This window comes from Zingiber officinale, chromosome 3A, assembly GCF_018446385.1.
Source record: "Zingiber officinale cultivar Zhangliang chromosome 3A, Zo_v1.1, whole genome shotgun sequence".
NCBI classification, from domain to species: Eukaryota; Viridiplantae; Streptophyta; class Magnoliopsida; order Zingiberales; family Zingiberaceae; genus Zingiber; species Zingiber officinale.
This window is the reverse complement of record NC_055990.1, coordinates 12,311,124-12,329,176: the sequence shown is the minus strand read 5'-3', so window position 1 is coordinate 12,329,176 and position 18,053 is coordinate 12,311,124.

Sequence of the window (18,053 nt, the reverse complement as noted above, 5' to 3'; positions counted from 1 at the left end):
TCATATCATAAGGCATGCATTCTTGGCACATGGCCATCATATAAAACCATTATCATGCTTGATTCATAAGCTTACATAGATGAGCATGCAACATGTTGAAATCATACATACTTGAGCACATAATCATCATAAGGATCATATCATGCATAATTCATAACATACATAATCAACATGTTACTGATCTTATCATAAAGCATGCACACTTAACATAAAGCATATCATAAACAATTTCATGGCTTGCTAAGTTTAAGTTAAAAACTTTCTTGAATTCTAAGTTATAGTCATGGCCGAAAGTTCATAACAAAAGAATACTCCAAGGCCACATACAACATGAATACTTAGCAAATCTTATAACATATCATAAGGAGTCTATGAATATACTAAATTAGGTTTTGAGTTTCATGAACCCTAACACCTTATCATAGCCGAAACATCATAACAAAAAGTAAACTTCTAAGCAACACATGAACATAAATACTTAGCCACATTGTTAACATATCATAAGGAAGTCTATGAGCATACTAGATTAGGTTTTGAGCTTTGTGAAACCCTAAATTATTATCATGGCCGAAACTTCATAAGCCAAGGATGTACACTTCTAAACAACATGTAGCATGAACACCTAGCTAATTCCATCATATATCATAAAGAAGTCCATAAGTACACTAAATTAGGTTTTGGAGCTTCATGAACCCTAAGGATTCATCATGGTCGAAACTCCATCATGTAGAAGATGAACTCCTAAGCAACATATAAGTAAAAGTTTCTATCCCATTTTATAACATATCATCAAGGAACCTATGAGCATACTAACTTAGGTTTTTGGGGCTTCATGAACCCTAAAAATTATCATAGCCAAAACATCATGCAACAAGAAGTGGACTTCTAATAAATCTCTTAACATGAATACTTAGCCAATTTGATAACATATCACAAGGAAACTTATAAACATGCTAAATTAGGTTTAGAGCTTTATGAAACCCTAAATCACTATCTTGGCCGAAACCTCACAACTAGGAAATGAACTTATGAACAACATGTAGACATAAATCTTTTTAGTTAATTTCATAACATATCATATCATCATAAGGTCATGCTCTTGTCTTAACATGAAGAGTGCTCTTAATCCCAACTTAAGGGAAGCAACTCTTTGTCATTTTCTTATCATATCATAAGGCATGCATTCTTGGCACATGGCCATCATATAAAACCATTATCATGCTTGATTCATAAGCTTACATAGATGAGCATGCAACATGTTGAAATCATACATACTTGAGCACATAATCATCATAAGGATCATATCATGCATAATTCATAACATACATAATCAACATGTTACTGATCTTATCATAAAGCATGCACACTTAACATAAAGCATATCATAAACAATTTCATGGCTTGCTAAGTTTAAGTTAAAAACTTTCTTGAATTCTAAGTTATAGTCATGGCCGAAAGTTCATAACAAAAGAATACTCCAAGGCCACATACAACATGAATACTTAGCAAATCTTATAACATATCATAAGGAGTCTATGAATATACTAAATTAGGTTTTGAGTTTCATGAACCCTAACACCTTATCATAGCCGAAACATCATAACAAAAAGTAAACTTCTAAGCAACACATGAACATAAATACTTAGCCACATTGTTAACATATCATAAGGAAGTCTATGAGCATACTAGATTAGGTTTTGAGCTTTGTGAAACCCTAAATTATTATCATGGCCGAAACTTCATAAGCCAAGGATGTACACTTCTAAACAACATGTAGCATGAACACCTAGCTAATTCCATCATATATCATAAAGAAGTCCATAAGTACACTAAATTAGGTTTTGGAGCTTCATGAACCCTAAGGATTCATCATGGCCGAAACTCCATCATGTAGAAGATGAACTCCTAAGCAACATATAAGTAAAAGTTTCTATCCCATTTTATAACATATCATCAAGGAACCTATGAGCATACTAACTTAGGTTTTTGGGGCTTCATGAACCCTAAAAATTATCATAGCCAAAACATCATGCAAAAAGAAGTGGACTTCTAATAAATCTCTTAACATGAATACTTAGCCAATTTGATAACATATCACAAGGAAACTTATAAACATGCTAAATTAGGTTTAGAGCTTTATGAAACCCTAAATCACTATCTTGGCCGAAACCTCACAACTAGGAAATGAACTTATGAACAACATGTAGACATAAATCTTTTTAGTTAATTTCATAACATATCACATGGAGGTCTATGATCATACTAAATTAGGTTTGAGTTTCATAACCCCTAATGTTTCCATCATGGCCGAAACTTCTTCAAGCAAAACATAACTTCTAACAATATATGAACATGAATCTCTAACAAATTTCATACCATATCATAAATAAATCTATGAGCAAGTTAGATTAGGTTTTAAGCCTCATGAACCCTATATTTCTATCATGGCCGAACCCTTCTTCAAGCAAGAACAAAATCTCTAGATAACATATGAACATGAATCTCTAACAACTTTTATAACACATCATAAATAAACCTAAGAGCAAGTTAGATTAGGTTTAAGCCTCATGAACCCTATATTTTTTATCATGGCCGAACCCTTCTTCAAGCAAGAACAAAAATCTCTAGATAACATATGAACATGAATCTCTAGTAACTTTCATAACACATCATAAATAAACCTAAGAGCAAGTTAGATTAGGTTTAAGCCTCATGAACCCTATATTTTTTATCATGGCCGAAACTTATAACAAGGAGAGAAAGTTAATAAACATCTCAATAAGAAGATCAAGCTTAACATCACACACATAATTTTCCTTTCTAACTAAAATCATATCATAACCTATCAAGTTCATAAGCATGGTTTCTTCTCTTCTTTTATTTCAAATTCTAAGAGTTCGAGTCTTTCGAGAAAACCGTAAGCAACTTGTACCACAGGTGAGGGAATACTTACATCCTTATTTGCTTAAGGGAAAGAGAACTTGCTTGTAGAGCCTTCCTAGAGAGGGGTCTTCTTTGTTTTTGGGTTTCGGCAAGGAGAGGTGGGGGAGGTTTCTTGGTCACGGTGAGGAAGAGGAGGGAGAAGGAAGAGGAGCAAATGAGTTTTCCTCTTTAATTTTCCCTTTTATTCATCATGAGAGGAGGAAGGGAAAATGTATTTTTCCTTCTCCTTTCTTTTACTTCTCCTTAATGAGAAGAGGAAGCAAGAGTCCTCTTTTCTTTTGAGAGGGAGAAGGCAACTCTAACTTCTCCTTCTCAATGAAAAATCTCTTTTCCTATCCTTAACTATATTGTCACTTCTTTCTTTAACAATAATTTCTCTTGGTCTATTGGTTAACACATGCATATATCTAGTAAGAGATCCAAGGTTCAAGCCTTGGTCATCTCTCTTTTTAGTTCTATTTTTATTTTTATTATTTTTTTAAAATTTCCACATAAGGCCTATTTTTATTCATGATAAAAATATCTAAAATCTTGCTAAGTACTCTATGGGTGTTACAGGTCGCCCTGGGTCCGAGCAGTTCGGGTGATCGAACCCAGTCTGGGTGCCTAGAGTCTGGGCGCCCGGAATATCTCCGGGAGCCCGGGGCAAAGTCAACCTTGTTAGAGTGTATACTAAAAGCCTAGCTTTTGGTATAAACATTTATCTAGAAATAAGAATCACATTGGTCAAATGTCTACATTTATGATAAATGTAGTTGTTCAATTAATTTATATTGTAGATAACATGGTGTGTGGTGTCACACATAGAGGATCATGTTATCAGCACCTTATAAATTATAAACAGTAGCTCATGATCAAGATGGAAAGAACAAATCATTGGAAGGTCGTAGTGTAATTAGGTATTAGTTTATCTTAACTATATAATTACACTAGTACACTTAGAGTGTATTGAGTAGGACCATTAGAAGTCGTTTCTTTTTATACTGACTTTATAAAGGACAAAGACCTCAGTTATTATGAAAGTGTGTGCTCTTAATCCTAATATAAAAATAAGCACATATATTTGATATTTATTTTTTTAATTTATCAATGGGTGAGATTTAGTTCGATAAATCAATAAGCTCGATAAGTTGGGAAATGATATCACTTATAGTGTGTATTGTTGATTATAGAAGGAAACTGTGTCCTAGTGATCTAGGTTGATAATGTCCCCAAGAGGAGCTCATAAGGATTGTCATGTTAAACCCTGCAGGTGGACTTAGTCTGACATGACGATAAGGTTGAGAGGTACTACTCGTGGACTAAGATATTAATTAAGTGAGTTGTTAGTAACTCATTTAATTAGTGGGCATTCGACATCTTAAACACAGGGAGACTAACACACTCATAATAAGAAGGAACCCAAAATATAATTTGGGATTGGTACGGTAGTTCAATAATAGTTCTTTAGTGGAATGAATTATTATTGATGGAATTAAGTTGTGTGTTCGGGGCGAACACGGGAAGCTTAATTTCATCAGGAGACCAAAACCAATTCCTCCTCTCGGTCCCTATCGTAGTCTCTTGTATATAGAGATTTATACCCACCACATATCCACCTTCTTACCCAACCTATAGGGGTTGGCCAAGCTAAGCTTGAAGCTCAAGCTTAGGGCCGGCCAAGCCTAAAGGTTGAGCCTTAAGGTGGCCGGCCAATAGCTTGGAGCCCAAGCTTAGGTGGTCGGCCACATCATATTTAAAAGGGTTTTGTATTAAAATTATTTCTTATGTGGATATCATAGTTTTAAAAGAAAGTTTGAAATTTAAATCTTTCCTTTTATAGCTTTCTACAAAAGATTAAGAAAAGATTTGAAATCTTTCCTTATTTGTAGATTGAAAGGTGGATTTTAATTTTAAGAAAACTTTCCCTTTTAACCATGTTCATAATTTAAAAGAGAGTTAAAAATTAAATATCTCTTTTATAAGTTTCTACAAAAGATTAAGAAAAGATTTGATATCTTTCCTTATTTGTAGATTGAAATGAGATTTTAATTTTTAGAGATAACTTTCCTTTTGAAAATTATCCACATGTTTAAAAGAAAGATTTTAATTTATAAAATTTCCTTTTTATAATCCACCATGAAGGGAAAAATTATTGGAGAAATTTTTTATAAATTTTCGGAAGCAAATAAGAAAGTTTTAATTTGTGTTTAAAATTTTATTTGCTTGGAGATTTAAATATGGCCGGCCATTGTAATTGAAAAAAGAAATTTAATTTTAATTAATTAAAATTTTTTTTTTCATGGCAAAAGAATTAAAGAAGTTTTTTAATTAAATTTTCTTATTTGCCAAGACCAAGGATTATAAAAGAGGGGGTAGAGGTGCCTTCATTGTGAACGACTCTATTATTTTTCTCCTCTCTTTTTTTCTCCTTGGGTGTGGCTGACCCCTCCTCTTTCTCTCTTCTCCATATTGTGGCCGAACCTCATCTCATCCTTGGAGTCCTTGTGGTGGCCGGATCTTGCTTGGAGAAGAAGGAGAGAAAAGGAGGCGATATTTCTAGCATCCCTTGGAGCTTGGTGGTGGCTGAACCTCTTCATCTTTGGAGGAGCTCTTGGTGGCCAAAACCTAGAAGGAAGAAGAAGGTGCTTGGTGGTTCTCATCTTGGAAGATCGTTGCCCACACAACGTCCGAGGTTAGAAGAGGAATACGGTAGAAGATCAAGAGGTTATTTTTGCTTACAAAGAAAGGTATAACTAGTAATTGTTTTCCGCATCATACTAGTTTTTCTTTGTATAGTTATTTTTGGAAATACCAAACACAAGAGGCATATGATTCTAGAGTTTTCGGATTTGTTTCAAATTTGTGTTTCTTTTGTTTTATTTTTCAAATTTGTGATTCGATTGTTCTTTTTGGTTAAACCTAGAGTTATTTATGGAAATTAAATATTAGCTTTCCTTAAAAGGCTTTGTCTAGGCGGTGGTGGTTGCTCCCATATCCAAGAAAGTCATGTGCCTCGCCATGCAATCCTGGAAGACAATTTTGAAAATTAATATTTAATGGAATTAATAACATAGGTGGATTTGAATCAATAGTGTTAAGTTCCGCTTGCGATTCAAATCTAAACCATTAAGAACAGATAAGTTAAATTTGGAATCAATGATGTTAAGTTTCGTCTGCGATTCCTAATTTAACTTCTAAAGAACACAATAGGTTATTTAAGGAAAGGTTCAACACTTGTACAAAAAAAATTTTTTACAGTGGAACCGGTACGTTTTCCTAGGACTAACCAACAATTTGTATCAGAGCTAGGGTTGCCTCTGTGTGTTTGGTTTTCAAATTAAGTTATGCACATGCCATACATAATTTAGGCAGGATAATAGTAGGATGTGCTAACTTTGTGGATGTAAACTCTAACTATTATGGCTTATAGATGTTGTGTGTGATTGGACCCTTGGACATGTCAAGGGCATTATTTTGTTTGTGCATGATTGTATGTAACTAATACAGCAGGAGCTGTATTAGCCCTAGGATTTTAGAATTTTATTTTTGATCTAGATTACATGTACATTTCCTCGTGGAATATAAGATCGATATATGTAAAATTCTATTTTTGTCGCGGATCGGATTCTTGCGAGGCGTGGTACTTTTGGAGCACCAGAGGCACAGCGGAATAAGAAGCAAGATGGATGCGACGACTCAACCCGATGGCGGTGGCTAAAGATGGCAGCAGCTAGGGTTGGAGCACATGGAGGACAGTAATAGGAAAAGGTCATAATAGTTGGAAAATAATTTCCATATTTATTGCTTTTATTTACTGTGATGTGTGTATATGCATGTGATGTATGCTAGGATAGTTTAAAATTCCTCACTTTAAATAACTAAGTGGGAGAGAGATTTATTTTAATAAATTCCACGGTCTCCATTACTGGTTTGTAAGTGATGCAAACAAACTTGCGCGTTGGCTCTGAGTGCCTTCCTCCATATCGGATGAGTTTGTTTGTGGATCACTAGATGAAACTTCCATTTTAGATGACTATAGGAAATTAATTAAGAGCGTGTGATCATCCCCATCGGAAGGGGCACAATCTTATTAATGGAATTAGTGTCAAGTAATGGTATACACTTAGGCACATCTAATAGTATCCTCCCCATCGGAGTCACTACTATTATTTGTGTGACCGAAGAAAACCAACTATTAATTTGTCAAATAAATAGGTTGACAAAATAATAAAATTAAAAACCCCTCTTATAAATGTTTGGTTTTGTATACGTCCACACTATCGTGGCATATAAAATTCACGGTGTTTGAGGTAATTTTATTTGTCATAAAGATTTATTGACAAGATAATTAATGGGTAAAACCCTCCTCTTACAAATGTTCAATTTTGTATACGTCCACACGATCGTGGCATGCAAAATTCACGGTGTTTGAGGTGTTGGTGAATTTAAATAATGTTGTTTGAGGAATCAATGTTATTTTAAATTCAAAAGTTTTAACCAAATATTTGATCAAAGACAAATCAACTATTAATTTTATTCGTCATAAAGTAAAGTTGACGAGATAATAAAATTAATGGATAAAATCTCGTCTTTGATTTTGTATACGTCCACACTATCGTGGCATATAAAATTCATGGGGATTTTAAGGTGTTGGTCTTGACTAAATTTTTGTGATTCTTAGGATTTAAAAAGTCTGTCAATCCCCTAGTTGATATACTATAGAATAGACTTAGTAGTCCCAATTGTATTGATTGGAAATAAGACTTGCACATTTAGGTAGACTGTCCTCTTAGAACTAAGAACAAAATAGGTGTATTTTATTCATTAGTTAATACATGATTAGTGGTGTTATCTACTGGTACCTGGTGTGTAGATACGGGAGTCACTGATCATGTCTGCAGTTCATTGCAGAGGTTCCAGGGAACCCGATAACTATAAGAAGGGGAAGTCACCGTCTACATGGGCACTGCTGCAAAAGTGGTAGCTATTGCAGTGGGAGATGCTTATCCTCTGATAGGAATAAAATATGGATTTTAAGAAATTATCTTTACGTACCAAGTTTAGAAAGAATTTGATTTCGGTTTCTAAACTATCGAAGAATAGATATTCTATCTATTTTGATAACAAACTTGTTATCAAGAAAATAGGAAAGATATCTGTTCTGGTATGTTGGTTGACAATTTATAAATCCAATAACTCCCACAATGCAATAAATGGAAATTAGTAACACATCTTCTAACTTTAATAAGAGAAAGGAACCTTTAGAAATAAACCAATCACATCCTTGGCAGTCTAAGGCTAGGTTATATTAACTTGAGTAGGATTCAAAGGATAAAAACCAATGAACTCTTAGGTTCATTGGTAGTGGAAATCTTTCCAATCCTGCGGGTCTTACTTGGAAGGAAAAATAACCAAGAAGCTTTTAAAGTCTAAGGGGTATAGAGCCGAGGATGTGTTGGAATTAGTTCATTCTGATTTGTGTGGTCCTATGACTATCCAGACAAGAGGTAGGTTCAAAAATTTTGTCTATTTTATAGACAACTATTTGAGATATAGATACATTTACTTGATGCACCACAAGACTAAGTACTTTGATTAGTTCAAAGAGTACAAGGCTGATGCGGAGAAACGTAAAAGTAAAAGTATCAAGTCACTATGGTAATATCGTAGTGGCGAGTACCTCTTGGGAGAATTTAGGAGTCACTTATCAGAAGAAGGGATTCAATCCCAACTAACTGCACCTGGTACACCCCAACAAAATGGTGTAGTGGAAAGAAGGTATGAGGCTCTTATGAAATAATTAGATCGATGATGGGTTATTCAGAAAATTACCAAATTCGTTTTAAGAATATACACTGGAAACGGAAGTGAACATAGTACCTTATAAGTCAGAACTCTCTACTCCCATAGAATTGCAGAATAGGTGTAAGCCTAGTCTGAAGCATATTCGGATTTGGGTGGTCTATCACATGAGAGACACTGATAAGTTGGGCAGGAGTTCACTTGTTTGTGAGTTATCCTAGAGAAACGAAAGGAGATTTATAGTCCTTAAAATCGGAAGGTCATTGTTGGCACCAATGCCCGATTTTAGAAAATGACTATACTATGAACCACAAGCCCATGAGTAAAAATTGTTCTTAAGGAAATTAAAGGACACGTCTAACCTAATACCAACTGTACAAGATGAAATATCACAAGAAACTGCAACACGTATCACAAATGATACACAATTACAGAAAGTGCCTTGTCGTAGTGGGAGGGTTGTTAGGCAACCTAAAAGATTCATGTTTTGGGAAAGTCTTTGGACTCGATCCCTGGTGGACATGAACCTGATCTCCGGACATATGACAAAGCACTCCAAGATAAAGATACAACATCTTTGCAAAGAATACATAACTAGAATATATGTATTCTTATAGAGTCTGGGAGCTTATAAAATCACCAAATGGTGTAAAAGTCATTGGGTGAAAATAAGTCTACAATAGGAAAAGAGGAATAGACAGGAAGGTAGAAACTTTCAAAGCAAGGCTTGTTGAAAAAGGAAACTTTTTTACCGGTAGTCATGTTTAAGTCTATCCGGGTTCTTTTATCTATGAGATTTAGCAAGTGGATGTCAAGACAGCTTTCCTTAATGGAAGTCTTGAAGAAAACATCCATATATATAACAATCAGAAGGGTTCATTGCAAAGAGCAAAGAGCATCTTGTGTGTAAGCTCAAACAGTCTATGGACTGAAGTAAAACTTCAAGGTCTTGGTACATCCAGTTTAATAAAGTAATCCAGACCTATGGATTTATTTTATAATCGAATGAGTTTTGTGTATACAAGAAGTGTGATGGAAACGTGGTGGTATTTCTTGTACTATACGTAGATAACATTTTTGGTAGTTGGAAATAATATCAAAGTGTTGTCAGAAGTTAGGGTATGGTTGTCCGAACAATTCGATATGAAGGACTTGGGAGAATGCATATATTCTTGGGATCAAAGGAATCGCAAGAAAAGAATATTTTACTTATCCCAAGCTTCATATATCGAAATAATTCTTGCTCGTTTTAAGCATGCAAAACTCCAAGGAAGTTTTCTTACCTTTTCAGCATGGAGTAGCTTTATCTAAAGAGATGTCTCCGAAGACATCAAAGGAGATAGAGGAAATAAAGGCAGTTCCTTATGCTTCGGCTGTCGGAAGCCTAATGTATGCTATGCACGAGATCAGAAATCTATTTTACCAAGGGCATAGTTAGCAGATATCAAAGTAACCCTGGACAAGGACATTGGATTACGGTAAAGCATATATTGAAGTACCTTAGAGGCACTTGAGATTATATGCTAGCTTACAAGACAGTTAATTTGGTCCCTATGGGTTGCACAGATTTTGACATCCAATCGGATAGGGACAATAGTAAGTCAACCTCGGGGTTTTGTATTTACTTTAGGAGGAAAATTCATAACTATGGAAGAGTGATAAGCATAGGTGTTTTTCTGGACTCCACCATAGAAGCTGAGTATATGGCAGCCTCTGAGGTAGCCATAAAAGCTGAATGACTCAATAACCTCAAGATAGACTTAGATATGATTTCTGGTTTGTCCAAAGATTATTACAATTTATTGTAATAATAGTGGTGCAGTAGCAAACTCAAAGAAATCATGAGTCTATAAGACAAGTAAACACAATAGAGCGCAAGTACCACCCAATACGAGAAATTGTACAAACGAGGAGAAGTTGTTGCCGCCTAGATTGCATCAGATAATGACCTATAGATCTTTTCACTAAGGCCCTTAAGGCAAGAGCTTTTGATGGGCATGTTGAAAGGTTGGGAATCAGATGTATGGCAGCAGATATGGCAACTTAGTCTTTTAGTATAAGTGGGAGATTGTTAGAGTGTATACTAAAAGCCTAGCTTTCAGTATAACCATTTATCTAGAAATAAGAATCACATTGGTCAAATGTCTACATTTATGATAAATGTAGTTGTTTAATTAATTTATACTGTAGATAACATGGTGTGTGGTGTCACACACAGAGGATCATGTTATCAGCACCTTATAAATTATAAACAGTAGCTCACGACCAAGATGGAAAGGAACAAACCATTGGAAAGTCGTAGTGTAATTAGGTATTAGTTTATCTTAACTATATAATTACACTAGTACACTTAGAGTGTATTGAGTAGGACCATTAGAGGTCGTTTCTTTTTATACTGACTTTATAAAGGAACAAAGACCTCAGTTATTATGGAAGTGTGTGCTCTTAATCCTAATATAATAACAAGCACATATATTTGATATTTATTTCTTTAATTTATCAACGGGTGAGATTTAGTTCGATAAATCAATAAGCCCGATAAGTTGGGAAATGATATCACTTATAGTGTGTGTTGTTGATTATACAAAGGAAACTATGTCCTAGTGATCTAGGTTGATAATGTCCCCAAGAGGAGCTCATAAGGATTGTCATGTTAATTAAGTGAGTGGTACTAAGGTTAGTCTGACATGACGATAAGGTTGAGTGGTACTACTCGTGGACTAAGATATTAATTAAGTGAGTTGTCAGTAACTCATTTAATTAGTGGGCATTCGACATCTTAAACACAGGGAGACTAACACACTCATAATAAGAAGGAGCCCAAAATGTAATTTGGGATTGGTACGGTAGTTCAATAATAGTTCTTTAGTGGAATGAATTATTATTGATGGAATTAAGTTGTGTGTTCGGGGCGAACACGGGAAGCTTAATTTCATCGGGAGACCAAAACCAATTCCTCCTCTCGGTCCCTATCATAGCCTCTTGTATATAGAGATTTATACCCACCTCATACCCACCTTCTTACCCAACCTATAGGGGTCGACCAAGCTAAGCTTGAAGCTCAAGCTTAAGGTCGGCCAAGCCTAAAGGTTGAGCCTTAAGGTGGCCGACCAATAGCCTGGAGCCCAAGCTTAAGTGGTCGGCCACATCATATTTAAAAGGGTTTTTTATTAAAATTATTTCTTATGTGGATATCATAGTTTTAAAAGAAAGTTTGAAATTTAAATCTTTCCTTTTATAGCTTTCTACAAAAGATTAAGAAAAGATTTGAAATCTTTCCTTATTTGTAAATTGAAAGGTGAATTTTAATTTTAAGAAAACTTTCCTTTTTAATCATGTTCATAATTTAAAAGAGAGTTTAAAAATTAAATATCTCTTTTATAAGTTTCTACAAAAGATTAAGAAAAGATTTGATATCTTTCCTTATTTGTAGATTGAAAGGAGATTTTAATTTTTAGAGATAACTTTCCTTTTGAAAATTATCCACATGTTTAAAAGAAAGATTTTAATTTATAAAATTTCCTTTTTATAATCCACCATGAAGGGAAAAATTATTGGAGAAATTTTTTATAAATTTTCGGAAGCAAATAAGAAAGTTTTAATTTGTGTTTAAAATTTTATTTGCTTGGAGATTTAAATATGACCGGCCATTGTAATTGAAAAAAGAAATTTAATTTTAATTAATTAAAATTTTCTTTTTCATGGCAAAAGAATTAAGGAAGTTTTTTAATTAAATTTCCTTATTTGTCAAGACCAAGGATTATAAAAGAGGGGGTAGAGGTGCCTTCATTGTGAACGACTCTATTATTTTTCTCCTCTCTTTTTCTCCTTGGGTGTGGCCGGCCCCTCCTCTTTCTCTCTTCTCCATCTTGTGGCCGAACCTCATCTCATCCTTGGAGTCCTTGTGGTGGCCGGATCTTGCTTGGAGAAGAAGGAGAGAAAAGGAGGCGATATTTCTAGCATCCCTTGGAGCTTGGTGGTGGTCTAACCTCTTCATCTTTGGAGGAGCTCTTGGTGGCCGAAACCTAGAAGGAAGAAGAAGGTGCTTGGTGGTTCTCATCTCGGAAGATCGTTGCCCACACAACGTCCGAGGTTAGAAGAGGAATACGGTAGAAGATCAAGAGGTTATTTTTGCTTACAAAGAAAGGTATAACTAGTAATTATTTTCCGCATCATACTAGTTTTTCTTTGTATAGTTATTTTTGGAAATACCAAACACAAGAGGCATATGATTCTAGAGTTTTCGGATTTGTTTCGAATTTGTGTTTCTTTTGTTTTATTTTTCGAATTTGTGATTCGATTGTTCTTTTTAGTTAAACCTAGAGTTATTTATAGAAATTAAATATTAGCTTTCCTTAAAAGGCTTTGTTTAGGCGGTAGTAGTTGCTCCCATATCTAAGAAGGTCATGTGCCTCGCCATGCAGTCCTGGAAGCCAATTTTGGAAATTAATATTTAATGGAATTAATAACATAGGTGGATTTGAATCAATAGTGTTAAGTTCCTCTTGCGATTTAAATCTAAACCATTAAGAACAGATAAGTTAAATTTGGAATCAATGATGTTAAGTTCCGTCTGCGATTCCTAATTTAATTTCTAAAGAACACAATAGATTATTTAAGGAAAGGTTCGACACTTGTACAAAAAAAAATTTGTACAGTGGAACCGGTACGTTTTTCTAGGATTAACCAACAATTAACCTCTAGTTGACTTTTCCTCCGGGTCTTCCGCTCTAGCTCTGCTCGCTTGGGTGATTTTGGCCATCCGAAATAGGATTTATCCGAACCCATTTTTTGACCTTCTCGAGCGTCCTTCCGCTCCAGCTTCTCGTCCCTTAGAAAACCATCGCGTGCTTTCTTCTCGTACGCCAGCGTACTCTTCCGCAGCACCTCGTCTCTCGAATGCACCGAGCCCGTTGACTCTTTCCCATGCCGTCCTTCTTGCTAGCTATGTCTTTCGCTAGACTTCCTGTGCTCCTAAATTCCTGCACACTTAAACACAAGGATATCAAAACATAATAGGACCTAACTTGACTTGGTCGATCACACAAAAACTATCACGGGGTACTAACACACAATACACTATGAAATCCTCCTTCTAGCTGTGTCTTTCGCTAGACTTCCTGTGCTCCTAAATTCCTGCACACTTAAACACAAGGATATCAAAACATAATAGGACCTAACTTGACTTGGTTGATCACACCAAAACTATCACGGGGTACTAACACACAATACACTATGAAATCCTCCTTCTAGGAGGCGGAGAAGCCTCGTACAAGCAAATACAAAAGTGAATACAAGATACAACAAGAACAAGGAAATAGATATAACAATGAAGGGCCTTTGCTCTTGATCTCTTGTTGCTGTGAATTGCCTCTTGATGATTGTTAATGCAACAACACTTGCTCCAAGAATCTTCAAGAACCGGCGGATAGAATCGAAGAAGAGAGGTTGAGTTTGAATCTTCGTCGTCGCCTTTACATCCCGCAGATTAGGGCTCCCAATCGATTGATCTTACCCCTAATTGATTGCCACATCAAATCCGAGCGCATCCAGCCGTCTAAAGCTCACAACGACTCTTTTTCCTTTCTCCCAATCTGTCACTTGATTGATTATGCGCTTCTAGATCGATCACCCAATAGATCCAGATCACCTTTGTACTCTCACAAGGAAGCTACTTTGCTTCACGAAAAACTCCTTTTGATCGATCAGTCAATCGAGCAAGAACTCCTGTTTGTTGCGATTTTCTCCTCCCAATCGTTTAGCTTAGCGCATCCTAATCGATCAACTGATTGATTGGGAATGTTTCTGTGTGTTGCGGAGAAATGCGTTCAATCGATCCATTGATCGATTGGTGCAACTCTCAATCAATCAGTGGATTGATTGAGAATGTCTCTGTGTCATGGAGAAATGCTATCAATCGATCCACTAATCTATTGACACAACACTGAATCGATCACTCAATTGATTGCCCAACCCTAATTTGTTTAATCCAAGTCTAGGGTTCTTTTTCCTCGATCGAGTGGGATCTCCTTTTCTCCAAGCATCAACGAACTCTGTTTCTTCTTCTTCGGCAACCTCTCTTCCCTGATCCTAATAGATTGTGGGAGCACTAGGATTTTGTTCACTGCTCGACTCGATGGTAAGATCCTATTTCTTCGCAAGCTCCTTTCATGTTGTATGTTTTCTTATTCTTCTTTATTCTTGTTCTTTTGTTAATCTTCAAGATTTTCTCTCTTTGTACACCTAAGTCATCATCTTATTGTGGAAATCGAACGATGTAGCAGAAATAGATAGGTGTTATGCTAGGCATTGCTCCTAGACAGTCTTTTTCTCTTTAAGATTTTATACAACTTGTAAGGATTCCTTTCTAATTTGTAGTTTGTTCTTTGTGAAAGTGTAGCTTCCATTGGAGAAGCCACTGATGGAAATCTAATGTGTTTTTTTTACAGAGTTGAATATTTATAATTACATGGAATGATTATCCAAGTCTTTGCCAAGGAAGAATAAGGTAATATAGTTGATAGAATTAAGATTTATGGCGTAAGCAATGCAAAAGTTTTTTATATATACACACACATACAGACATATTGGCACTTTGGGAAGCATATTTGCCTCATGTACATGTTATTTTTGTTAATAGTAACAATGAAGTCGAAGAAAAGTCCACAATTGAGCTGAAAAATAAATGAAAGATGTTTCAATATATTCTACTTCTGTAACTCTTCAAAATTTACTAGAGAGATTCCCAAAACCTGTACCTACAGTGGATTGAATTTGGATTTTCGATTATGAAATCCTATGAATATTGTAGATCAGGATTTGAATTAATAATGAAAATTACTAGTGTAATAATGTACTGTTCAGGTAACTTGGCCTACCTAACTGTTCGACAGACTGCAAGGGCAGCATATTGGAATTCTCATGGGCAGTCTGATCAATGGCAAAGGTGGTTAGGTCGGGCAGTCTGGTACAACTTAAGCTCATTAGGCAATTAATTAATTTGAGCACACGTTCGGCAAAGCAAGCATGGAATAAACAGGAAAAAACTAAACTCTAAGTGAGGAGGAGAAAGCACAGAGAGATAGGGCTTTGTTTTTTCTTGGGAACCAGGCAGGTGCGTCGTGTCGCTTCCTCACACCAAACTAGAGACTGGTAAAAACAAACCAAGCCACCTGCAAGCGCGAGACCCACGAGCTGGGGATTTGCACCCCCTTGCGTGCGATGATCACGTGCGTCGCGCCCGGTTTATGGATTTCCGGCTCGAACCCCCTGAAACCACCTGATTTGGGCTCGGCCCGCGCATGCGTGTAGGTCCCCTTAACTTTACTAGCAAGCATGGAAGAGCTCCATATAAGGCCTCCAACCTTTCTTTACTTAACAATGTGGGACTAAATGCATACATCTATGCATTACAAAAAAAAAAGAAATATTTTGAATTAAAACTCAACACCTACAGGGTAGAGCTAAGCAATGATTATAGGTCAATGTATGGTCTAGGTATCAGTTGATGAATTTTCAAGGTAATTAGGCAATTCAATTACAACCCTTGTAGTGATAGCTCAATATATGGGTTAGTATAGTATTCACCACTCAATTTAATTTTTTTAATAATTAGTTGATGATTTCACAAAAGGTATTAGCTCACGGTTTGGATTTAATGTAGTATTATTAATGAATACATATCAAATGCTTACCCATTTGTGACATTTATGTGCTTTACTTTGATTGAAAGTTATAGTTCATGATTTTGGTTTATTAGTATAAATTTAAGGTGAAATTGGCCATCTACACAAATAGGTTTGCAAGGCTTAAGTATACTATGTGGAATACCACTTTATGCCACTATTTAAAAATAATTCAATCTTGACAATGAATTTAGCATATTCAACTTCCCATTTAAGATGTTAAATGATGGTCTTTGATCCAATATGAATATTAAATCATTAGTAAATGATTTTTATTTATTATGGCATACCAATTGTTTATGCCCCACTAGTCTAACAAGTTATGACTATTACATCACAATTCAGATTTATGGTTAGTATATAATATGTGCATGGCTAGTTTATGTTATTTGATATATTTTGGTTGAATGTTGTGTACTTAATGATTTTAGTATATTTCATTAAATGTTACAAAATTTTCATTAGTAAAGTTCTACAACACCAAACTTTTTGTAATTGATTTGTTGTTTTGTTTTTCGTTAAATGATTTTATGAATTTAATACATTTTTATATTTTTTACATAATAGTTTGCAGGAACAATCAAGAATCAATATTACAATCAATTTCAATATAATGAAGTCAGAAGTGAATGGAGTGAATTATCTACTTATATGTAGGTGTCTAAATAGGTTGTGTATGTTAGGATAAATATTTTATTTTACATTATGAATTTTTGGATATATGTACTTGTGGATACATTTTTGGTTTGTCAATGTATTTTTTTGATTATGCTTGTGAACTTGTGGATATAAAATTGTGGATTGGTGAATAAATTTATGGATTGTTAAGGTATATATATATATATATATAAAATTTTGATGAAGTGAAAAATATATCTTTACTTCGTCACATTAAAATTGTATCGAATTCAAAGATAACATTTACTTCACAACAGTTTAATACTTACGAAGTCATTTCTTATCGATTACTTCAATATAATACAAAACAATGAAATCTTGACAATCAATTATTTTGTCAATAAATGTAAACTATAAAGTAACATAATACCAAATACTTTGATAAATAAAAATTATAGCAAAGTTATATAATATATTTACTTCATCAATCAATATAAATCGTGAAGTTACATATCATCTATTACTTCAACACATTACACAACCAATGAAGTAAAAGATATTTTTTTAATTCAGCAATCAATTTAAATTGCAAAGTTATATATCATTGATTACTTCGGCACTTTACAAAACAAACGAAGTAAAAGATGTATTGTTACTTCAATATCGGTCCAACTTTGAACCGGTTTTGCCTCCTTGAACCGATCAAAGACTTCATTTTTTTCTTGGATATGATTTCGGTGATAGGATGAAGTAAAATAGTACCCTATTACGTGCGTCTATGTCGGTAATTATCTATCTATGACTTCGGTGAATATATGAAGTAAATCAAGGAAATTTTATTAGTGCTAGTTAGGACTTTACCAGTCAAATTCCGATCCTTCATGACTTACTTGACTTCTCTCACATATGTCCTACAACATATTGTCCAAACATGTTGTCCACAATAAATTGTCCAAATATTGAAACTCAAGCTCAACTCCACTTAAGCTTAGTCAAGCTGGTCAACCTTGACTTGGGAAACAA